Below are 27,009 nucleotides of genomic sequence, written 5' to 3' on the forward strand. Positions count from 1 at the left end.
TGGCCATGGTCAGGCATGTAGAAAGCTGCAAAAGAGCCTAGCTACATCAGGAGAATGAACTGCTAAGAAAACAGTTGCAGCTATAGGGATGTCATAACGAAGATAGGCCCTCCATTTTGGGAGAACATCAGCGGCAAGAAGGGCCTTCGGTAGACAAGGAAGTATCTGATGAACAATAGAAAGGGGACAAGCTGTAAGCTGAGGTTGAGGCGCTAACAAAACTGCTACAGGAAAAGGAGTCGCTGGTAGCAGAGGAAATATAGTCCCTAAAGCAACAAGTGTAAGAGAAAGAGGCCCAACTGGCCTGCATGGCCAGCTGGGCAGTAGAAGCCTTACAATGTAGGCAACCTGCTAAGTCATATGCCTTATATCTAAAGATCAATGGTTGCAATTCCAAATTAACACCTTGGCCCAAAGGAGCACCATTCCATTTAAGAAATACCATCAATTCATGGCTTTGTGTGACAGCAGCTCAACAGAAGATGAGACCAAGTTATCAGAATTCTATTTACAAAATTTGGCCCTTCCAAACAAGAATTTGTGGGACTGCAATGCTTCATTGGGGGATGTGCAACTCATGGCCATGGCCTCTTGGTTAAACCATGAGGAAAAGAGGGTAGCAGAAATTTGGAATGTTATGGACAGGGAGCTACAGGAGCCACTCATGATCAAAGCAGAACGAGATGATCCCTTAGCTTTAGTGTATGCCCATCAAAAACTTGCCAACAACCCCCAGGTTCACTCAGATTACATTGAGAAAAAAGCTCAGGCCATTGCTCACTTTGAGGACATGGAAAGACTGTTGGGGGATAACTGCATTCATGCTTGCACAAGGAGATGGAACACGCTGTTCCACAGTCTGAAAATAAGAGAATACCACACGCCAACAAGGATGAGGGAGGCCTTGGCAAGAGTACCACTCTATAAATAGTCAATGCAAAATCTGCAGGCCAACTGGATCGGCCTAAAGTTCAGTCCTCCCTTTCTTTTAGTACTACTGGAAGGAGTCAAAGAAGAAGAGGAGCACATGCATTGGGAGGAAGTGGAGAGAAAAGCAGGGTTCCATGACTGAGAAGAAGACATCACCTCAAAAGCCTGGGATGTGAGAGAGGCAGTCAAAGCAATCAAAGATGATGAGCTGGATTAGTTGCTCAGAGGATGAGCAACCCATTTAGCACGGGGGTGATGATGAGCCCCAAAAATGGGTAACTTATTGGGCTCATTTTGCCTATTTTTCTCCATTAATCCACCATCCTTCATAGGTTATTCATGCTTTATAGTATATTTATGTTAATTGAATGAATGAGAATAGTCACTTGACCATGAAGTCTAATACGTGCTTATTGCAGATTTTTGGACATCTTTTGGAACAAGGTCAAGCATTTATGAGCCAGTTGATAGCCAAATACAAGGGAACAAGGCTGAGGATTTGTACGAAGGGTGTCTCCTACACTAAATGGCCCCTTCCTCGAGTTCTCCACCATTAGCTCGGAGTTCAGCAGCCAACCGAAGATGATCCCCAAGGGCAACCGAGTAGCTTTTGTGAAGTGGCTGTTTACTTGCAGTTTTGAGCAGCCAAGCCCCTTGAGTTAAGGAGGGCTGTTGGAGGTCCTCGTGGTGATAAGTAGGAAGGCTTCCAAACTTTGTAGTTTAGCTCTTGAATAGTTGTATTTTCCCACTTTAGTGCTACTTTGCCTTTTAGCTCATTTTCGAGCTTTTGCTGTAAACCTTTCTGTGACATGGTTATTTTTTCAGTGATGGAGATTAGTTTCGATTTGCATCAGCTCTGAGATTCTTTTAGGAGGCTGTAGCTCTTGGGGTTGGGCCCAACCCAAGTACTAGTACCTCCTCTTGTGTACTTTTATATGTTTTTGCTGCATTCCTAGAATAGTTTCTGTTACTTAGATTAACATATTGCTTTGTTATTTAGGTTGCTTTTGATGATTGAAATAGCTTTTCATGCTTCAGGTTTTTTTTATATTTTGGTAAAGGAAAATACCTACAAAAAGGCCATGAAACAATCCTTGATCTCATCTCTCCCTCCTTGGGACCATGAGCTGAGACCAAGGCATACTTGCTGCCACAAAAACACTGCTTTGCCTTTCCATGCAATCGCAAGTGGTAGATTTTTAGTTAGGGAAGTTGATACCAGTTATGATGACATTCTTAGAACTATGCTTGCTTGGTTTTCATAGTTGTCTTACATGGATTTTTGCCAATAAACTTCTGTCCACCATGATTTCTAGTTTTTAGGTCAGAACAAATTAAAGTAGATAGATCTCCAATGTTTTTAGTCTTTCTTTGATTAGTTTGGAGAAATAGTGTGCAGATCACCTGTAATCCATCTCTGCCTATCCTTCCTTCCTCACACCACCTACTCCAACCCCAAATTCTGGATTCGTTCCCTTCATTCACCACACTCAGCCAGTTTGACCTAATTTCTTCATTTTTGTGCAACATTGGTCCCTCTATCCTTGAACAAATCCAACCATCTACATCATCCCCTAGCCTCATTTACCAGGTCCTAGACCTCTTCATAGCCTCATCCAACCTCCATTTCCACTTTCCCACCGTTTTTCTTCCATCAACCCTCAAAAATCCTCTCTCGGCTCTTCCTATAGAACATCCTGGAGAACATCTTGTAGAACCCTTGCAGACTTCCTGTAGAAGATCACGTGGGCAGTTTCTCAAGATCTGATCACTGTGAAACTCTCTGGAAGGGTCCTAGGGACCCCTTAGGCCCTCTTGTCAACTTCCTAACCTCTTGCAAGTGCCCGCTCCATTTCCTTTCGCCAATAAACCTCTGCACAATAAAAAACAGTTAAAGCACATGCATAATAATTCTGCAAAATTACTCGAAAATACAAAAAGATATTTTTTCGAGATTTTAGTTCAGAAGTAGCTTAGACACATGCATTTTACCTTTCCAAGATTCAATGGCATCCATTTCAGCAACTTCCATCTCTTCTCTTGCACTAGTAGGGTTAGTTGATAAAAGTAGGGTTTGCTAGGGTTTGCATTTCCTTTCAGCTTTTAGTTTCTTTATGCAAATAGATTAGCCTCCTTAGAGTTAGCCTTCATCCATCACTGTTAAAACCTTCTTCTAAGAACTCATAGAAGTTGGCTTAAGCTCCTAGCAAACTTGTGCCAGCTGATCAAGTGACAACCTGCGACAAGAGCTAGTACTTGTGCATATAGCACCGTCGCTTCCAAGTTTGTTACGAACTATCGGGTTGATAAAAGTAAAGAAGGGAGTACCAGGAGTTGTAGCATTATTGCTGCAATACTAGAGCCCACCAACTCCAACACCTCAAGAGAAATGGGAAAAGAGGTAAAGGGAGGATGTTTCCCCTTCAATGATAGAGATTGGAGTCAAAGAGTTTCAGATATACAACAAGAAACAAAGGACTAATCCTACACCAGTTTTTCTGCACAAGGATGATGAGAAATCAACCATAGTCCTAACAAGACCTCATGCTTCTACAAGGAAAAATGATATCCGCATAGGATCTCCATCTTCCTCAGCTTCCGAGGATCCCCAAGATACAACTCAAGAAACAGAGTTGGTTCAAGACCAGGCTGAACCAAACATTTTTTTCAAATTCAAATAAATCAAGAAGAAAAGGGAACCACTTAGAGCCACCACATACTCCCAATTCTGGAACAGGAAAACCTCTTCACAGCATAGGCTTCTTTCAGCATTTGACACAGAAAAGGGAAAAATTCAAATTGAATTCCTTTAAGCACATGTCCCATTTCGAAAAACCCCAGCTGATTACAAGAAGTCTATATTTTCTTTTAGTGTCAAATAGATTCACCCCATTGAACAAATGGACATACATAAACAAACTGGTGAAATGTTATACGCTACTATGACCAATACTGCCATAAAAACATCCAAATCGCAATCCTTTTCAACAATATAAAACCTTAGTTAAAACTTGAAAAGATCTCATCTCTGGCTAAAGATACAAAGATAAAATCATTAGAGGACCTTGTAATCAAACTAGGGCATGATCTAAGTGATGTGAAAGCAATAGAATATATTGTAAAAAGGAATAACGTTGATATTGCAGCACTCAAGAAGCAGCTCAACCTTCCCTCTATAGAAGACCCACACACTAAGGAATTTTTGGAGCTTGAGATAGAAAAAGATGACATGTTCAAACTTATAATTCAACAAAATGGTCTAAGAACATGGAGGTTGAGATAGAAAGATTGCAGAAGGAAAAGGATTGGTCTTCACAACTAAAAATAGTTCCACTGATAGTAGTCCCTATTTCAGTTGTAACCGTTGTAGGTTTTAATCCCATACATAAATTACCTCCATACAAATTCTAAAACACAGAAAATAAAAAATGCAAGAGCATAACACAAAAAACACATATACATAAAGATTTTCCCTTGGATCCCAAAACCAGGACTACCAGCTTGATTTTTCATTATATTCCTTTCAATGTTACAATACATATTTATAAATGCTGAAGCATCCAATACCATGGACTGAAAACCATCGCGTCCAAAAGCATGGACCGAAAACCATTGCGTCCAAAAGCGTGGACTAAAACCTATCATGTCCAAAACCATGTGGAAAAACCATGCACAAAACCATAGGTAGGTCCACCCAACCTAATATAAGGTCCAAAAATATTTTCCCGAGGGCACTACGCTGGACCTCGTAGAGGGGGGCTACCCTCCTCCCTCAAACCCCCCGCTATGCAATTGGCGCAATGAATGGGGGGCTCCACCTGCCGTCTAACCCCCCAGTTAACTATGTGGGGTAGTTGTGGAAAGAAAATAACACAACCCAACATTATCCAACTTGTTGTTTTATTTCCATAAGGGGCCACAGGAGAGCCTAGTCATTTATCCAGCCCTACAATTCCCATTGTTTCTCTACACCAAGAGAACTTCTCAGAGCTCACAAATTTTGTCAATTCATTTGCAGTATTCGTCAAAGTGTCCACCTTTACCAGCAACACCTTTTTGTCTTCTATCATATCCCTCACAAAGTGATACTGAACATCAATGTGTTTTGTCTTTGAATGATAAGCAGGGTTCTTTGCCAAGAAAATTGCACTTTGGATGTCACGGTCGATCCTTATAGATCCTTGTACTAACCCCATACTTAAACACAATCTCTACAACCAAACTTTTTCCTTGCTTGCATTAGTGGCTGCCATGTATTCTACCTCTGTAGTTGATAGTGCCACTATAGATTGTTTCTTCCTAATCCAACTGACTGCACCTCCAAATAGGTTAAACACATACCCACTTGTAGATATTCTCTGATCCAGATCTCTAGCACAGTCTGCATCAACAAAGCCACAAATATCCAAAACTCTGTCCAATCCTGGTCTTCCTTAGTAGCACAAACCATAATCACTAGTCCCACACAAATACCTGAAGACCTGCTTCACTGTTGTCCAATGCTCCTTCCCTGGTTTTGACATAAACCTGCTTAATACTTCCACTACATGTGCACTGTCTGGTCTAGTACATACCATCACATACATCAAGCTACCAACTGCACTTTCATATGGAACACGGGACATGTCCTCTTCCTCTTCTTCTGCCTTGGGATACTATTCAGCAGCTAACTTTACACCTACAGGAATACGAACCTTCACCGATTTACTATCCTGCATATTAAACCTCTACAATATTGTCTTGATAAACTTCCTCTAGTTTAACTAGAGCTTCCACTTTGCCCGATCTCTTTTAATTTCCATGCCCAAAGTATAGTTTTTAGCACCAATATCTTTCATGTCGCATTTGGAGGACAATTGGGTCTTCAAATCCTCGATAATTTCTTTGTCATTTCCAACCAGCAACATATCATCCACATACAAGACCAGATAGATAACATGGTCACCAATCAATTTAAAATACACATAGTGATTTTCTTTTCTTCTGGTGAAGCCAAGTCCCCATATAAATGTATCAAATTTATGATACCACATCCTTGGTGACTATTTTAACCCATACAGACACTTCTTTAACTTGCATACCAGTTCTTTCTTACCCTTCACCGCAAAACATTTAGGTTGCTTCATGTATATCTCCTCTTCCAGATCCCTGTGAAGAAATGTTGTCTTCACATCCATCTATTCTACCTCAAAATCAAAAGCAGCAACAACAAATAATAGTAATATAATAGAAGCTACCTTGGCAACAGGAGAGAAAATATCACCAAAATCAATTACAAGCACCTGGGAATAACCTTTTGCTACCAACCAAGCTTTGTATTTCTCCACCTTTCCTTTTGCATTTGTCTTCTTGTTGAACACCCATTTGCTATCAATGGGTTTCCTTCTAGTTGGTAAGTCCACCAGATCCCAAACCTCATTTTTGTGCAAAGATGCCATTTCATCAACCATGGCCTCTTTCTAGAGTTTTCCATTCTCTGAATCTACTACTTCCTTCACAATTCTGGGATCATCATTAGTAATAGATAAAGAAAAATTTTAACAAAAAGAAAATGGACTATACCTTTCTGGTTACCTTCTTTCTCGAACAGATCTTCTCACACTCGGAGTTTGTGGCTCTTCATCTTTTGATTCCTCTTCCGTTGTAGAGTCTGATTCTTCCTCCTTAAGCTAAAACTCTATCTTCTCAAGTTCCTTTGGTTGGACTTCATGTTTAATAACATATTTCACCTCTCTAAACACCACATCTCGGTTGTACACAACATTCCTTGTTACTGGGTTCCAAAGCTTATAACCCTTTAAACCATCCTTATACCCAATAAAGATGCACTTTTCAGATTTACTATCTAACTTGGTTCTTTTCTCCTTTGGAACATGTACATATGCATCACATCCAAATACCCTCAGATGTGAAAGAAAGGGTTTCTTACCAGTCCATACCTCCTGTGGAGTATTATCCTCCAATCCTGATGAACGTGATCTATTGACCAGGTAACATGCTGTCTCCACTGCCTCTACCCAGAATTCCTATCCTAACCTGGCACCACTGAGCATGCTTATTGCCCTTTCCATCAACTTCTTGTCCATTCCTTCTGCAACTCCATTTTTCTTAGGTGTGTATGGAGTAGTCTTCTGCCGTGATATACCACACTTATTATAGAATTCTTCAAATTCCTTGTTGCAGAACTCTCCACCGTTATCTAACCTCAACACATTTATCTTCTTCTCTGTCTAGTTTTCCACCAGAGCCTTAAATTCTTTAAACCTGTCAAAGACTTTAGATTTATTCTTAAGGAAATATATCCGTGTATTCCTTGAGAAGTCATCTATAAATGATACATAGTACACAAAATTACCCAGTAATGGAACCTTCACAGGTCCAAACACATCACTGTGCACAAGCTCTAATATATGTTTCGCCCTCTTACCACCAGAGGGGAAACTCACCCGATTACGCTTCCCATATACACAATTTTCACAGAAATCAAAATCTAGAGAGCTATTACTCATACCTTCTACCATACCTTTACATGAAGTGTTCGAAGGCCCTTCTCTCCAATATGTCCAAGCCTTTGATGCCATAGCATGGTCTCCTCTCCAGAGACCACTAGATTTTCTGCTCCACTTTCTGAAAGCACGGAACTGTTGCACTGATAAAAAATAGTGCTACCTTGAATCTTGTACAGAGTTCCAATCCAAACTCCATGCATTAATACCAATGCCCCCCGAACCATCTTGTAAGTATCCTTCTCTAACACTTTTTTTACACATGCATCATCCAGCTTGCTTACAGAAATTAGATTTCTGGCTAATGCAAGAATATGCAGAACACTGAGAAGTGTTCTAACCCTTCCACCTTGAAACTTCAACTTTACTTTTCCGCGACCAAAAATTCTATCCTTCCTATCATCCCCCAAGAAGACATCACCACCATCATATTTCTCATACTCGCATAACCACTGTCTATTGGGAGTGAAGTGAAAGGATGCACCCGGGTCAATCAACCATGCCTCATGATCTAAATTTGTACTTGAAGAAGCTAGGTACACATCCCCACATTCATCTGAGGTGGTGTTCGCCTCTGCAAAAGGAGCATCATCAGATCCCTTTCCTTTGTCAGGAGCTTTAGATATACAGTCCCTTTTGTAGTGCCATTCCTTTCCGCATTTCCAGCACACCACCTTTACAGGTTTTCCTCGAGATTTAGATCTCCCTCAATTTAGATCTCCAACTTGATGACTTATTTTTGTTTATGTTCTGGGACCGTCCTCATACAGACAAGGCATCACCATTTTGGCTCTCCATATTTTTCCATCTCATCTCCTCTGACAACAAGGATGAGACTATTTCATCAAACTGCAAGGCAGGTATATTGCTACCTATTGCAATAACCTAACTATCCCACAAACCTGGTAGAGAACACAACAAACTGATGCACTTATTTTCATCTGAAATTTTAATATCAACATATAATAACTGACTTACCACAGTATGAAATGCATTCAGATGTTGTGTCGCTGAGTCTCCATCTTTCATCCTCAAGTTATACAACGTTTTCTGTAGGAACAATTTATTCACTAGAGATATATATTCATAGAAAGTACCTAACTTGTCCCACAAAGCCTTAGCCGTATCTTCCCCTGATACATTCACCAATACTGAATTTGAGACACACAATCGTATTTTTCTCTTTTCCTTTCGATCCAACTTCTTCCATTCTTCATCAGACACTCTCGTTGGTTTAGTACCCAAATCTACCATGATCCACTGATCTTTATCCACCAACAGATCCTCCATCTTGAGTTTCCACAACTCAAAACTCTGACCATTAAATTTCTCAATCTTTATCTTTCCACTACTCACCATCTTCTTTCACCACTAGAATCGATCTCACAGATCTCCCATTGAACGGGGTCTACCATAGACCCTAGCAAAACCCCTCATCAACAAAGGCATCCCCTTGAAGCCAAAACAACTCTGATACCAAATGTAGGTTTTAACCCCATACATAAATTACCTGCATACGAATTCTAAAACATAGAAAATAAATAATGCGAGAGCATAACACATAAAACACATATACACAAATATTTTTCCTTGGATCACAAAACCGGGACTACCAGCTTGATTTTTAATTATATTCCTTTCAATGTTACAATACATATTTATACATGCCGAAGCATCCAATACCATGGACCAAAAACCATTACGTCCAAAACCATGTGCGAAAACCATGCACAAAACCATAGGTAGGTCTGCCCAACCTAATATAGGGTCCAAAAAAATATAACTATGTAGGAAAGAATATAACACAACCCAACATTCTCCCACTTGTTGTTTACTTTCCACAGGGGGCCATAGGACAGCTTAGTCATTTATCTAGCCCTGAAACGCCCATTGTTTCTCTACGCCAAGAGAACTTCTCAAAGCTCACAGATTTTGTCAATGCATCTGCAGTATTCTTCAAAGTTTCCACCTTTACCAGCAACACCTTTTTGTTTTCTATCATATCTCTCACAAAGTGATATTGAACATCAATGTGTTTTGTCTTTAAATGATAAGCAGGGTTCTTTACCAAGAAAATTTCACTTTGGTTGTCACAGTCTATCCTTATAGCTCCATGTACTAACAACCACAATAGGATCATCTACATTGACAACAACAAAAGCAAAAACCATATATTCCTTAAATGAGCTTGTTAAAGCTGTGGAAGACATATCCATCAGAGGATAGGAAATTGGAAAATTAATGATCCAACCTAAAACTTTACATGATCAGAAATTGAAAATAGATAATTCATATATAGTAGAGCTACAAAAATATCACAGGTTAACCCAAAGGATTGAGAAGCTGGAAAATGAGTCTGTAATGGATCAAACACTGGCATAGGCCAAATAAAATGTATGGATTGAAATCAGTGAGGCCATCAAAGAAATATGGCCTTCAATTGAAATAATGTTTGAATAGGAGGACTTAATACAGAGATCAAAGGAGTTGATTGAAGAATCCAAAAACATCTTGGGACAGAGGCCAGGGGAAGCTAATACTTTAATTAAAATTTTGAATTCAAAGACTAAGGATGAGTCAGCATAATTTGAAATTGTAGATAGGAGAGTGACTATTTTGGACGTCAAGAGAGTCCTTACTAAAAGGAATTCGCTAGTACAGTTGGAAAACAAGTGCAAGCATTTAGAGACCAACATCCATATGTTCCATAATAAATTCAATTTATTACATTTAAAGGGACTGCTAGGACTAAAGGGGATGGAGACAAGTTAGTGTAACTAATAGATTACCATAAAAAATTGTACTCAATAGCCCAAGAAATTCAAAGTTTTTGTTGACACCTAATCATAGGGATTGGGTGAACAACTGTAAATAATGTAAATAAATAATAGAGAAAATGGAGAGTCATCTGGAGATGAAACTCAAAAGTCACTCCATCATGTATATAATAATGAACAACCTAAAAGAATATACAATCTCATCTTTGAGGAGTTACCTCCTGGCCTGACATTGTATCAGAGCCAACTCTATTTTTAGCATTACAGTTTTCCCTTGTAACTCCCTCTTGCGTAAGTTTGGCATATTTTTGCAGAACGTCATGCTCCTGAGGCCTGAACCCACCTTACTTACACTGTCATATGTATGCATTTTCTATTCCTACCTAAATGATTCGTCTCCACACTCTCTGGTGAACTTGACATGAAGAGCAACGAAACACTCCTTTCTTGCGGATTACTCTCATTGTGGCATTGAGCCATCGTTTGAGCCAATTCAAGGCATCAAGCCCACAATTACAGGTAATTCTTCACAGGATTTATGACACTCGACCATTGAAAGCCAAGACCTGTCAATCTCCTACTGGTCATATGGAAATCAAGTATTGAACGCTGCCTGAACATTGGTCTATAACTCCATACCTAGGATGCTCCAACGTATTTTGGCAGCTGCATATGCATTGGTATATAGAAACTCTCCATTATGTCTTGATTCCGTGAAGTTCTCTTCCTTGTAAAATTGATTATGCTACTAGTAACACATACCCTCCTTGCTATCCATGACTGTTATTATATATTGGAATTGGTTCTATGCTCTGTTGATAAATGCATAGAGTCTACCCACAAATTTAAGCTCAGGTCAGTATTCTGGTTCATATGCATTGATTTGTGCACTTGGTTTGGCTATACAATGTTTTTACGGTGTCTATGCATCGATTCATAGTCTTTGTGTGATGAATGGACTATGGTGAAGGTTGTATTGAATGCATCAGTTGAACTGTGTAGAAAACAACTTTGAATACAATTTTCAATGTACTGTTGTAGTGTGTGAATGGAGCGTTGAATATATTTTGAATGTAGCGTTGAATAGTGGGAATGCAACATGGGAATGGTGCATTGAATGTCCTTCTGGTATGTTCATTGAATGATCAACTACGTGCTTTGAACAATAAGTAATGTGCGGTGAATAGTTTATGTGTAGTGTATGTGTTGACTACAACCCCCTGAGGCACGAACTCTACACTGCATTCCAAGTCTAAATAGTCCTTTCACTTTCCGACAACTTGGATATTGGCAATTAGAAGAGAAACATTGGGACACATATTGGTAGCAGAGGAACATTTTTTATATATACCTTTGTTATATAGCTCTGTTATATACATTTGAATTTCAATTTCTTAAAGCATATTGGTAGCAGAGGTACATTTTTTTACACTACACAGTTTTTTTAAAATGCATTCATTGATATCCATTGTCGGAGTGGTTCTTATTGGCAAGGAGAAATATTCAAAATGGTCATGGAAAATCAAACACACTCTCATTTTTAATGAGCTGTGGAAAGGAATGTGTGTTGGAGACAGGGACAAAGAGCCAGAACAGCCTACCTCAGATAAGGGATTCACCATTTGGGAAAATAAGAACAACAAGGCTTATGCATTGATTGCAGCATTACTAAATGAAGAGGTGAGTCACCATATTTTTCCATTTTCAAATGCTTTCGAAGCCTTACAAAAACTGAAGGAACTCTATGACTCACACTCTGCACTTGAAGTTGTTCAACTCATGATTAAATTGTTCAACCTTGAATTACAAAATGATGATCCTCTTGCTCTTGCATCAGAAGTAAAATCTATTATGCATGATATCAAAGTCACTAATGTTGAACTGAACATTCCTCTTATAGCTTTTCTCAAGGCATTTTATCCCACTTACTCAAATTATCTTGAGTCATTGCAAGCAAATGCAAACCTCAAAGATATTACCTTTGACTCCCTTGTGAAAAAATTGTTGAAAGAGAGAAAGATTTTGGGAAGAAAACAACTCCTCAGTCTTCTAAAGAGGTTGTGTGTCTTGAAAATAGAGAGAAGAATCTTGCTCAAGATTCTTCCAGAGGAAGAGGTTGTCGAAGAGGAAGAGGAAGAAATTTCAGAGGCAGGGGGGTAGACACTTTCAAGGAGAAAAGTCATATTTACATTGCATACGCTGCAAAAGAGATGGATCACATGTTGCATCCGCATGCAAGTTGCCTTGGGACAAAATTGAACAGGAAAGAAACCAACCCAAAGGTAAAACTAATGACAAAGAGAAAGGTAAAGCACCTAAATCCGCTCACTATGTTGTGGCACACTGTAATATTGGAGTAAATGAAGACTTATTTAATGCTTCACTTGCTTCTTGGAAAAATGATTGGTTGCTTTATTCAGGAGCAACTTGCCATAGGACTTTTAGAAGAGATTTTTTTGAAGAATTTACTGACAATGTTGATGGAGCAGTATACTTTGCAGACAAATCAAAACTCAAGCCATCAGTGCTTGGAACAATCATGCTTAAATTGCCTGGTCTTCCAGACTTTCTTCTACATCATGTTTTATATCTCCCACAGCTGAGGAGAAGCTTGTTGTCCTTCATCCACATCTGCTAGCACGAACACTCCATTCATATTTTTTATGGCAAGTTTCAAGTGAGAAAAGCATCAGACCACTCACTTGTCATGACAGGGATAGAAGAAGAAAGGCTTCTCAAGTTGTAGGGTACCTCTGCTCATGAACAAAATTTCTCATACAATTTCCATTATGAAGAAGGTAAATTTCCATCAATTTTATTATGGAATGCTAGATTTGGACACTTAAACTATGATAGCTACCACTTGTTGAAGAAAAATGGTGTTATTTGTTTGCTTACAATTCCTAGGAAAATTAAGCAATGTGATGCTTGCATTCTAGGAAAGAATAGAAAACAGTGTTTTCATGATTCACATTCCAGAGCACATAGAAAAATTGAACTCATTCATTCATATTTATCTGGTCCAATGCCTGTAACTTTTGCAAATCGAAATAAATATATGATGACATTTATTGATGACTACACCAAAATCTGTTGGGTTCATTTATTGAAGAACAAATCTAATGCTTTTCAAACATTCAAGAACTTTAATACATGAATTGAAAATGATGCACAATCTCATATTGGCTCTATTCGCACTGATAATGGAAAATAATACACTTCAAATGAATTTGAAAACTATCTTTGCCAACATGGGATCAAACATCAAACAACCGTGCCTTATAATCCCCAACAGAATGGAGTAGATGAAAGAATGAATTAGACAATCTTAAATATGGTGCACTCCATGATGTTTGTTATCACTCAAGGAAAATATTTTAAATTCTGAACATCAATTTTTTTTGTTATAAAGGTTTGGTGTTAGTCCCTTTGCAGGTTCCTGCGGATGAAAGTCACGTTTTTCTCCTCTATCAGGATTAGGCTTTTAGGCTTATCTTTCTCAAGATATGGACAAAATTGATATTGCTGGGTCAAATGGCACTCCTTACATATGACAGCTGACGAATAAAGTTCGAGCAGGTCAAAGCAGATGGGTTTTCTTGCTTACGTGGATTATGGGTGCTTCACCAAATTCTGTTATCAATATTCATGAAGCTTTTGACAGAACTCTGTGTGCCATATGTCATTGCCCATGATTGTAACGCAAATTGAATAACAACAGTTATCCTGACAACACATAGCATGAATGTTCTCAGATATGGTCAACAATTTGTCAAAAACAGAAAGGCCAGATATCGAGATTTGTTCAAGACTCACATTCTAGGATGCCCGACGGTGATATCGACGGATCTAGCTCTCAACAGATATATCTTATTGAATGAAGGCCGAGGACTAATTCCTGGATACCCGCAGTCTATGCTTGACTTATTGGGAAAATGGAACATTGCCGCTGTTCAAAGCGATCTTCATAAAACCATCAGAGGAGCCATGCTTGCATTGATCAATCCCTCCATGATCAAAGGCCACCTGCTTTCTGATATCAACGACTTCATGGACATACATCTGCAACATTGGAATGACCGCATAATCAATCTGCAGGACAAAACTAAAGAGATGGTTTTGCTTTTGTCTTTACAGCGGGTAATGAGTATCAAGTCTGGTCTGAAGGCAGAGGCATTTTTGTCAGAATTCTGTAAACTCATGGAAGGAACCATTTCCATGCCTATAAATCTTCCTGGTACCAGCTACAAACGTGGTTTCTAGGCAAGGGAAAATATCCTGAGGCTCTCCGAAAGTTTAGAGAAGAACACCTAGCAATTCAGAACGGAGGAAAAAATACCAGAAGCAGGGGAAGTCTGGTTCTCTAAGTTGCTTTGTGTGTGGCAGGTATTCAAAGGATTTTGTTGATACTCATAGCCTTGTTATGCATGTGTATTATTCTGAAGAGGCTGTTACCAACATATCGGACATGTAATTGCAGAGATGAATGCATCTTATAGACCTTTAAAAGAACATTCAGGAAGGGGATCAGTTAATCTACCCAGAAGCTGTAGCCATTTAAGTAATAAATCTCAGTGTTATTTTTTGCCCAGTTTAGAGTCTAACTTGACATATGACCCAATTTTCCACCCAGGATGTGAAGGAGAAGAACATGTCATGCAAAACTGTTCAAATTTAGAAAACATTTCTATAGAAGCATTGTAGTCTTCGAGCTATGATGTTGCTAAACATGGAGGTCAATCCCAAAACGCTGTAGGCCTTTCCGTTGGCAGCGCTGTGAGAGATACAAAGCTCGAAAAAGAGTCTGCAAAGTGAAATATGGCACACTGAAAGATTCTTTATCAAGTCAGCAGCTTCTGTCACCATCTGATTGTCACACTCCAATGGGAAATGACATATATTTAAAGCGGATTGATGGAGCATTTCAATACGTTTCTCCAAATGATTCAATGGAAAAGCTCAATGTTGCAAGAGAATTTTCAGATAAAATACTAGTTTATGACCAGATGTTTTCTTTGGAGTCCAATTTGCAGTCATTAAATGGAAAAGAAGACAGTGGACAAAAGGTAGACATGTTTCAACATGTTAAATGGAATGGATTGTCAAACTCAAAAGATAACCATATTTGCCAATATGGAATTGAGAAGGTTGATAATGTCTTAATATCAATATCCAAAAACCAAACACGGTGCCCGTGTAAAAATCAGTGCTGTTCCAAGTTCATCATTAACACCACTAATCTTGTGGCTTTTGAAAAAAGTGCCAATCATAAGAAGGAAAGCACACAGGTATATAATAGAAGAAAGGTTTCCAGTTTGAGAGTGAATGGTCTCATGCCAAGGATGATTGTTAGTTAAAAGCCTATAGTCATTGCATTCAGATGGATAGGAAAATGCCCCTTGCAGAATATATTGGCTTTGGTTTGAATTTGTCTAACTCTTCAAGAAACTGGACTGGCATGAATGGTTATGAATGAGTTTGCAGGGATGACAAAAAAAAGACCATACATCTCTGATTATTGGATCCCAGAAATGAAGATGAATAATGATCAAGGGAGTAAGGTGCTTAAGCCATGAACAGTGGCGATCATTTAGCTATGAAAGGAAGACTGTGCTTTTGAAATTACACAGCAGTTTCGTAGCGCGCAACGAAACTGCTGTAGCTGCATGTTACAATTCAGTTGATCAATTATGATTGACAAAGCGGCAAATCTTTTTGAAAGGTTTTGTCATCACACAGGTACATGAAAACGGTGGACAACACATCAAGGACGTGGCAATCTGCTCTATTTTGGGTAATTAAAGGATAAAGGACATGCTTCTTTGGATTCGAACATTTGAGGTAAACCAAAGACTAGAAAAACAGGGATAATTTCCTATGTTTCAGGACAATGGAAAAACGTGTGACATTGAAGAGCAACATGAAGCATTAAAGGTCTATCACAGCCACCGCCAAAGGGAACCAGATGTCAGAGAACGAAGATGATTGTAGACCAAGACTGTCACGGTGTTAGAGTCATAGTTGATTTAGATATCTAAAAACTCCAGTCAACACTTTGTTGTATTTATTAAGTAGTTAGAGTTTAAGAGTGGTTAGTATTAGAAGTAGTTTTCGAATTCCCCTCATGCTGGAGGAGGAATCTCGATCAGTTAGAATAAGAGCTCTATATATAGCTGAAACAGCAATGTAATCAAGGTTGGAAAATTTTATGATACAGATTGTATTTGGCTTATGTAAAGAATCATTTTCAGTAATATAATTTTGACTTTACTTCTCAGGATTCATGAAGGATTTCTTATGTTCAGAATATGTGATCTGGTCCTTTCCATAATTTTTACAGTGGTATAGATGTATAATCACTCAGAATTCACTGAATGTGCTCTGATTTCCTGTATGCATTTATAAACTGTGGTCCTATATGAGTTATGTTCTGAATGTCTAAATGTTGAGTGCCCTGACTTCTATGTAAGGTTGAGTTCACTGTTATATTGAGGTGTTGTTGACTCCATAAGCCCAATGGATAGTTGTTTAATGTATTTCCAGCATTCATATTTTTCACAGTTGTTCTATAAGAGTTAGCCATCTTATCTTTAATCAAAATCATTAATCCTTTAAGAGAGAGCCCTCTCAGGTTGAGGAGGCTAAGCCTCAGCCTAAAGTAGGTCTGAAATAGTTACTTAGAGTCAACCTGACCAGCAGCCTATCAGGATCTGATTTTGAGATAACATTTTGGTGCGTCTGCCGGGAGTCTGAAGATTATTCATTCCCGAAATCAATGGTTGAACTTCTGAAGGTAGCAGGAGCTCAGACATCTTTTTGAGGATGCAAAACTACCTTGGCGACTCCACACATCAAATAATAAATTGGAAGGTGACTCCACTGCTAGAAGATCAGTAGATTGATGAAGTTACAAGATGAGTTCCACTGCAAGAATGAATGCCAGGTATGCTCCTATGAATCGGTCTCATATCCCTGGTTTTCCAAATCCTTTGCCAAAGGTTGATTGGTTAGAGGATCTTCCAATATTCAAAGATGAAAAGAAAGACGATGCTGCTCTTCATTTGGTTAGGTTTCATATGCATGTGCGCAGTCTTAAAGTTCATTTCCCTGAAGATTGTCTCATGAAGATGTTTATGACCACTTTAGAAGGAAAAGCATGGTCTTGGTATAAAAGTTTGGAAAATGGTTCAATATATTCGCTTGCTAGTTTTCATGATGAATTCTATGAGATGTATAAAGAATGTTATCCTTCCTTATTGCTGCTTAAAGATTGCTGTAGGCATTCTTTAAGTCTTATTCAGTACTTGGAGGATTGTTATGATGATGATGAATTTATGGATGAAGAAATTTTAGAGGCTCTTCATAACAATGCATTTCAGCACCAAGAAGAAAGTATAACATCTCATGAAATGCAACATGAATATCAGCAGGGGTTTACTTATGAAAACCATGTTCAATCCCATGATATGAATGAGAAGATGCAACAAACTTGCCAGTCTTTTGGTCATAAAGAGTATGAAATTGATTGCAAACACCAAGAAGAAGTACTGGAAGATAGCTTTTACGACCCTCAGGCAGAGGAAAAGGTTGGTTTTTTATGTCAAACTTCTCAGCAACTTACAGTGATAAATGATCATAAGAAAGAGGAAAATTACATTGTTTGTAGGCAACATTCAGAAAAGCAGTTCGATAGCATATCAAAAGAATCTTGTGTGGTTGAGAATTAGTTGGCTAAAGATGTAGAATGTTATGATGATCATCAACATAACCATGTATTCTTTGACCCTATAAGTGAATATATGGACAAGCTTTGCACTCCGGTCTTTCATTTTCATTTGCAATATGAAGATCAAGTATATTATGAGTTGATGTGGTCATCTCACTACTATGGTTATTTTGAGGTCAGATACAATCAAGAGCCTCCAATATCAGAAAAGACAATTGATTGGCTTTATTGGAAATATCATGTTGCTTGAGCTACAAGTGGAGCTTGCAGCTGATAGGGTAGGTAGGTAGGAAAATGAAAATAAGCTCAAGGTTGACTGAGCATTTTTCAGTAGATATAGATTTCTTTCTCCTACAGTGATCATCTAAGGTGAAGGCCCAAGAAGCTTAAAGGGGATGCTTGTCAAACAAATTTCCGTTTGTAATAAAAAAGATAAAGCACTGGACCTGCATGTTCTTAGTGTACTGCAGGAGCACACTATCCCAAGTGGAGCCACCTGTTATCACTCAAGGAAAATATTTTAAATTCTGAACATCAATTTTTTTTGTTATAAAGGTTTGGTGTTAGTCCCTTTGCAGGTTCCTGCGGATGAAAATCACGTTTTTCTCCTCTATCAGGATTAGGCTTTTAGGCTTATCTTTCTCAAGATATGGACAAAATTGATATTGCTGGGTCAAATGGCACTCCTTACATATGACAGCTGACGAATAAAGTTCGAGCAGGTCAAAGCAGATGGGTTTTCTTGCTTACGTGGATTATGGGTACTTCACCAAATTCTGTTATCAATATTCATGAAGCTTTTGACAGCACTCTGTGTGCCATATGTCATTACCCATGATTATAACGCAAATTGAATAACAGCAGTTATCCTGACAACACATAGCATGAATGTTCTCAGATATGGTCAACAATTTGTCAAAAACAGAGAGGCTAGATATCGAGATTTGTTCAAGACTCACATTCTAGGATGCCCGACGGTGATATCGACGGATCCAGCTCTCAACAGATATATCTTATTGAATGAAGGCCGAGGACTAATTCCTGGATACCCGCAGTCTATGCTTGACTTATTGGGAAAATGGAACATTGCTGATGTTCAAAGCGATCTTCATAAAACCATGAGAGGAGCCATGCTCGCATTGATCAATCCCTCCATGATCAAAGGCCACCTGCTTTCTGATATCAACGAGTTCATGGACATACATCTGCAACATTGGAATGACCGCGTAATCAATCTGCTGGACAAAACTAAAGAGATGCTTTTGCTTTTGTCTTTACAGCGGGTAATGAGTATCAAGTCTAGTCCGAAGGCAAAGGCATTTTTGTCAGAATTCTGTAAACTCGTGGAAGGAACCATTTCCATGCCTATAAATCTTCCTGGTACCAGCTACAAACGTGGTTTCCAGGCAAGGGAAAATATCCTGAGGCTCTCCGAGAGTTTAGAGAAGAACACCTAGCAATTCAGAACAGAGGAAAAAATACCAGAAGCAGGGGAAGTCTGGTTCTCTAAGTTGCATTGTGTGTGGCAGGTATTCAAAGGATTTTGTTGATACTCACAACCTTGTTATGCATGCGTATTATTCTCAAGAGGCTGTTACCAACATATCGGACATGTAATTGCAGAGATGAATGCATCTTATAGACCTTTAAAAGAACATTCAGGAAGGGGATCAGTTAATCTGCCCAGAAGCTGTAGCCATTTAAGTAATAAATCTCAGTGTTATTTTTTGCCCAGTTTAGAGTCTGACTTGACATATGACCCAGTTTTCCACCCAGGATGTGAAGGAGAAGAACATGTCATGCAAAACTGTTCAAATTTAGAAAACATTTCTATAGAAGCATTGTAGTCTTCGATCTATGATGTTGCTAAACATGGAGGTCAATCCCAAAACACTGTAGGCCTTTCCGTTGGCAGCGTTGTGAGAGATACAAAGCCCAAAAAAGAGTCTGCAAAGTGAAAGATGGCACACTGAAAGATTCTTTATCAAGTCAGCAGCTTCTGTCACCATCTGATTGTCACACTCCAATGGGAAATGACAGATATTTAAAGCGGATTGATGGAGCATTTCAATACGTTTCTCCAAATGATTCAATGGAAAAGCTCAATGTTGCAAGAGAATTTTCAGATAAAATACTAGTTTATGACCAGATGTTTTCTTTGGAGTCCAATTTGCAGTCATTAAATGGAAAAGAAGACAGTGGACAAAAGGTAGACATGTTTCAACATGTTAAATGGAATGGATTGTCAAACTCAAAAGATAACCATATTTGCCAATATGGAATTGAGAAGGTTGATAATGTCTTAATATCAATATCCAAAAACCAAACACGGTGCCTGTGTAAAAATCAGTGTTGTTCCAAGTTCATCATTAACACCACTAATCCTGTGGCTTTTGAAAAAAGTGCCAATCATAAGAAGGAAAGCACACAGGTATATAATAGAAGAAAGGTTTCCAGTTTGAGAGTGAATGGTCTCATGCCAAGGATGATTGTCAGTTAAAAGCCTATAGTCATTGCATTCAGATGGATAGGAAAATGCCCCTTGTAGAATATATTGGCTTTGGTTTGAATTTGTCTAACTCTTCAAGAAACTGGACTGGCATGAATGGTTATGAATGAGTTTGCAGGGATGACAAAAAAAAGACCATACATCTCTGATTATTGGATCCCAGAAATGAAGATGAATAATGATCAAGGGAGTAAGGTGCTTAAGCCATGAACAGTGGCGATCATTTAGCTATGAAAGGAAGACTGTGCTTTTGAAATTACACAGCAGTTTCGTAGCGCACTACGAAACTGCTGTAGCTGCATGTTACAATTCAGTTGATCAATTATGATTGACAAAGCGGCAAATCTTTTTGAAAGGTTTTGTCATCACACAGGTACATGAAAACGGTGGACAGCACATCAAGGACGTGGCAGTCTGCTCTATTTTGGGTAATTAAAGGATAAAGGACATGCTTCTTTGGATTCGAACATTTGAGGTAAACCAAAGACTAGAAAAACAGGGATAATTTCCTATGTTTCAGGACAATGGAAAAACGTGTGACATTGAAGAGCAACATGAAGCATTAAAGGTCTATCACAGCCACCGCCAAAGGGAACCAGATGTCAGAGAATGAAGATGATTGTAGACCAAGACTGTCACGGTGTTAGAGTCATAGTTGATTTAGATCTCTAAAAACTCCAGTCAACACTTTGTTGTATTTATTAAGTAGTTAGAGTTTAAGAGTGGTTAGTATTAGAAGTAGTTTTCGAATTCCCCTCATGCTGGAGGAGGAATCTCGATCAGTTAGAATAATAGCTCTATATATAGCTGAAACAACAATGTAATCAAGGTTGGAAAATTTTATGATACAGCTTGTATTTGGCTTATGTAAAGACTCATTTTCAGTAATATAATTTTGACTTTACTTCTCAGGATTCATGAAGGATTTCTTATGTTCAGAATATGTGATCTGGTCCTTTCCATAATTTTTACAGTGGTATAGATGTATAATCACTCAGAATTCACTGAATGTGCTCTGATTTCCTGTATGCATTTATAAATTGTGGTCCTATATGAGTTATGTTCTGAATGTCTAAATGCTGAGTGCCCTGACTTCTATGTAAGGTTGAGTTCACTGTTATATTGAGGTGTTGTTGACTCCATAAGCCCAATGGATAGTTGTTTAATGTATTTCCAGCATTCATATTTTTCACAGTTGTTCTATAAGAGTTAGCCATCTTATCTTTAATCAAAATCATTAATCCTTTAAGAGAGAGCCCTCTCAGGTTGAGGAGGCTAAGCCTCAGCCTAAAGTAGGTCTGAAATAGTTACTTAGAGTCAACCTGACCAGCAGCCTATCAGGATCTGATTTTGAGATAACATTTTGGTGCGTCTACCGGGAGTCTGAAGATTATTCATTCCCGAAATCAATGGTTGAACTTCTGAAGGTAGCAGGAGCTCAGACATCTTTTTGAGGATGCAAAACTACCTTGGCGACTCCACACATCAAATAATAAATTGGAAGGTGACTCCACTGCTAGAAGATCAGTAGATTGATGAAGTTACAAGATGAGTTCCACTGCAAGAATGAATGCCAGGTATGCTCCTATGAATCAGTCTCATATCCCTGGTTTGCGAAATCCTTTGCCAAAGGTTTATTGGTTAGAGGATCTTCCAATATTCAAAGATGAAAAGAAAGACGATGCTGCTCTTCATTTGGTTAGGTTTCATATGCATGTGCGCAGTCTTAAAGTTCATTTCCCTGAAGATTGTCTCATGAAGATGTTTATGACCACTTTAGAAGGAAAAGCATGGTCTTGGTATAAAAGTTTGGAAAATGGTTCAATATATTCGCTTGCTAGTTTTCATGATGAATTCTATGAGTTGTATAAAGAATGTTATCCTTCCTTATTGCTGCTTAAAGATTGCTGTAGGCATTCTTTAAGTCTTATTCAGTACTTGGAGGATTGTTATGATGATGATGAATTTATGGATGAAGAAATTTTAGAGGCTCTTCATAACAATGCATTTCAGCGCCAAGAAGAAAGTATAACATCTCATGAAATGCAACATGAATATCAGCAGGGGTTTACTTATGAAAACCATGTTCAATCCCATGATATGAATGAGAAGATGCAACAAACTTGCCAGTCTTTTGGTCATAAAGAGTATGAAATTGATTGCAAACACCAAGAAGAAGTACTGGAAGATAGCTTTTACGACCCTCAGGCAGAGGAAAAGGTTGGTTTTTTATGTCAAACTTCTCAGCAGCTTACAACAATAAATGATCATAAGAAAGAGGAAAATTACATTGTTTGTAGGCAGCATTCAGAAAAGCAGTTCGATAGCATATCAAAAGAATCTTGTGTGGTTGAGAATTAGTTGGCTAAAGATGTAGAATGTTATGATGATCATCAACATAACCATGTATTCTTTGACCCTATAAGTGAATATATGGACAAGCTTTGCACTCCGGTCTTTCATTTTCATTTGCAATATGAAGATCAAGTATATTATGAGTTGATGTGGTCATCTCACTACTATGGTTATTTTGAGGTCAGATACAGTCAAGAGCCTCCAATATCAGAAAAGACAATTGATTGGCTTTATTGGAAATATCATGTTGCTTGAGCTACAAGTGGAGCTTGCAGCTGATAGGGTAGGTAGGTAGGAAAATGAAAATAAGCTCAAGGTTGACTGAGCATTTTTCAGTAGATATAGATTTCTTTCTCCTACAGTGATCATCTAAGGTGAAGGCCCAAGAAGCTTAAAGGGGATGCTTGTCAAACAAATTTCCGTTTGTAATAAAAAAGATAAAGCACTGGACCTGCATGTTCTTAGTGTACCGCAGGAGCACACTATCCCAAGTGGAGCCACCTGTTATCACTCAAGGAAAATATTTTAAATTTTGAACATCAATTTTTTTTGTTATAAAGGTTTGGTGTTAGTCCCTTTGCAGGTTCCTGCGGATGAAAGTCACGTTTTTCTCCTCTATCAGGATTAGGCTTTTAGGCTTATCTTTCTCAAGATATGGACAAAATTGATATTGCTGGGTCAAATGGCACTCCTTACATATGACAGCGGACGAATAAAGTTCGAGCAGGTCAAAGCAGATGGGTTTTCTTGCTTACGTGGATTATGGGTACTTCACCAAATTCTGTTATCAATATTCATGAAGCTTTTGATAGCACTCTGTGTGCCATATGTCATTTCCCATGATTATAACGCAAATTGAATAACAACAGTTATCCTGACAACACATAGCATGAATGTTCTTAGATATGGTCAACAATTTGTCAAAAATAGAAAGTCCAGATATCGAGATTTGTTCAAGACTCACATTCTAGGATGCCCGACGGTGATATCGACGGATCCAGCTCTCAACAGATATATCTTATTGAATGAAGGCCGAGGACTAATTCCTGGATACCTGCAGTCTATGCTTGACTTATTGGGAAAATGGAACATTGCTGTTGTTCAAAGCGATCTTCATAAAACCATGAGAGGAGCCATGCTCGCATTGATCAATCCCTCCATGATCAAAGGCCACCTGCTTTCTGATATCAACGAGTTCATGGACATACATCTGCAACATTGGAATGACCGCGTAATCAATCTGCAGGACAAAACTAAAGAGATGCTTTTGCTTTTGTCTTTACAGCGGGTAATGAGTATCAAGTCTAGTCCGAAGGAAGAGGCATTTTTGTCAGAATTCTGTAAACTTGTGGAAGGAACCATTTCCATGCCTATAAATCTTCCTGGTACCAGCTACAAACGTGGTTTCCAGGCAAGGGAAAATATTCTGAGGCTCTCCGAGAGTTTAGAGAAGAACACCTAGCAATTCAGAACGGAGGAAAAAATACCAGAAGTAGGGGAAGTCCGGTTCTCTAAGTTGCATTGTGTGTGGCAGGTATTCAAAGGATTTTGTTGATACTCACAGCCTTGTTATGCATGCGTATTATTCTCAAGAGGCTGTTACCAACATATCGGACATGTAATTGCAGAGATGAATGCATCTTATATACCTTTAAAAGAACATTCAGGAAGGGGATCAGTTAATCTGCCCAGAAGCTGTAGCCATTTAAGTAATAAATCTCAGTGTTATTTTTTGCCCAGTTTAGAGTCTGACTTGACATATGACCCAGTTTTCCACCCAGGATGTGAAGGAGAAGAACATGTCATGCAAAACTGTTCAAATTTAGAAAACATTTCTATAGAAGCATTGTAGTCTTCGAGCTATGATGTTGCTAAACATGGAGGTCAATCCCAAAACGCTGTAGGCCTTTCCGTTGGCAGCGCTGTGAGAGATACAAAGCCCGAAAAAGAGTCTGCAAAGTGAAAGATGGCACACTGAAAGATTCTTTATCAAGTCAGCAGCTTCTGTCACCATCTGATTGTCACACTCCAATGGGAAATGACAGATATTTAAAGCGGATTGATGGAGCATTTCAATACGTTTCTCCAAATGATTCAATGGAAAAGCTCAATGTTGCAAGAGAATTTTCAGATAAAATACTAGTTTATGACCAGATGTTTTCTTTGGAGTCCAATTTGCAGTCATTAAATGGAAAAGAAGACAGTGGACAAAAGGTAGACATGTTTCAACATGTTAAATGGAATGGATTTTCAAACTCAAAAGATAACCATATTTGCCAATATGGAATTGAGAAGGTTGATAATGTCTTAATATCAATATCCAAAAACCAAACACGGTGCCCGTGTAAAAATCAGTGCTGTTCCAAGTTCATCATTAACACCACTAATCCTGTGGCTTTTGAAAAAAGTGCCAATCATAAGAAGGAAAGCACACAGGTATATAATAGAAGAAAGGTTTCCAGTTTGAGAGTGAATGGTCTCATGCCAAGGATGATTGTCAGTTAAAAGCCTATAGTCATTGCATTCAGATGGATAGGAAAATGCCCCTTGCAGAATATATTGGCTTTGGTTTGAATTTGTCTAACTCTTCAAGAAACTGGACTGGCATGAATGGTTATGAATGAGTTTGCAGGGATGACAAAAAAAAAACCATACATCTCTGATTATTGGATCCCAGAAATGAAGATGAATAATGATCAAGGGAGTAAGGTGCTTAAGCCATGAACAGTGGCAATCATTTAGCTATGAAAGGAAGACTGTGCTTTTGAAATTACACAGCAGTTTCGTAGCGCGCTACGAAACTGCTGTAGCTGCATGTTACAATTCAGTTGATCAATTATGATTAACAAAGTGGAAAATCTTTTTGAAAGGTTTTGTCATCACACAGGTACATGAAAACGGTGGACAGCACATCAAGGACGTGGCAGTCTGCTCTATTTTGGGTAATTAAAGGATAAAGGACATGCTTCTTTGGATTCGAACATTTGAGGTAAACCAAAGACTAGTAAAACAGGGATAATTTCCTATGTTTCAGGACAATGGAAAAACGTGTGACATTGAAGAGCAACATGAAGCATTAAAGGTCTATCACAGCCACCGCCAAAGGGAACCAGATGTCAGAGAACGAAGATGATTGTAGACCAAGACTGTCACGGTGTTAGAGTCATAGTTGATTTAGATCTCTAAAAACTCCAGTCAACATTTTGTTGTATTTATTAAGTAGTTAGAGTTTAAGAGTGGTTAGTATTAGAAGTAGTTTTCGAATTCCCCTCATGCTGGAGGAGGAATCTCGATCAGTTAGAATAAGAGCTCTATATATAGCTGAAACAGCAATGTAATCAAGGTTGGAAAATTTTATGATACAGCTTGTATTTGGCTTATGTAAAGACTCATTTTCAGTAATATAATTTTGACTTTACTTCTCAGGATTCATGAAGGATTTCTTATGTTCAGAATATGTGATCTGGTCCTTTCCATAATTTTTACAGTGGTATAGATGTATAATCACTCAGAATTCACTGAATGTGCTCTGATTTCCTGTATGCATTTATAAACTGTGGTCCTATATGAGTTATGTTCTGAATGTCTAAATGTTGAGTGCCCTGACTTCTATGTAAGGTTGAGTTCACTGTTATATTGAGGTGTTGTTGACTCCATAAGCCCAATGGATAGTTGTTTAAAGTATTTCCAGCATTCATATTTTTCACAGTTGTTCTATAAGAGTTAGCCATCTTATCTTTAATCAAAATCATTAATCCTTTAAGAGAGAGCCCTCTCAGGTTGAGGAGGCTAAGCCTCAGCCTAAAGTAGGTCTGAAATAGTTACTTAGAGTCAACCTGACCAGTAGCCTATCAGGATCTGATTTTGAGATAACAATGTTTTTCAAAAATGTAAAATTGATGTTTTGGGCTAATGCAGTTCTATGTGATGTATATGTAAAGAATAGATGTCCATCTAATGCTATTAGAAACAAGACACCTTATGAAATGTGGTATGGACACATTCCTTCGATAAAGCATCTCAGGGTCCCTGGTTCCACCTGTTATGCCTTGATACCAAAGGTACATAGAAATAAACTTGGTGCAAGAAGTTGTAAGTGTATCTTCCTAGGGCATTCAAACACCTACAAAGCATACCATCTTTATGATGAAGTCAATAAAAAGTTTGTTGTATCTAGAGATGTAATCTTTCTTAAATCATCCAAAA

The 27,009-nt window shown here is 38.4% G+C and overlaps 3 pseudogenes; all 3 read left to right on the forward strand.

The window, feature by feature from the left end:
- The first annotated feature begins 13,954 nt into the window (after positions 1–13,954).
- LOC149266971 (cytochrome P450 85A1 pseudogene) lies at positions 13,955–14,476 on the forward strand (annotated as a pseudogene).
- A 4,347-nt stretch (positions 14,477–18,823) lies between these two features.
- On the forward strand, positions 18,824–19,396 carry LOC149266972 (cytochrome P450 85A1 pseudogene; annotated as a pseudogene).
- Positions 19,397–23,692: 4,296 nt separating this feature from the next.
- Positions 23,693–24,265, forward strand: LOC149266973 (cytochrome P450 85A1 pseudogene; annotated as a pseudogene).
- Positions 24,266–27,009: the final 2,744 nt, after the last annotated feature.

The sequence above is a fragment of the Pinus tabuliformis genome, chromosome 6 (assembly GCF_031772625.1).
Source record: "Pinus tabuliformis cultivar Carrire ecotype Pingquan chromosome 6, CPIR1, whole genome shotgun sequence".
Lineage (NCBI taxonomy): Eukaryota > Viridiplantae > Streptophyta > Pinopsida > Pinales > Pinaceae > Pinus > Pinus tabuliformis.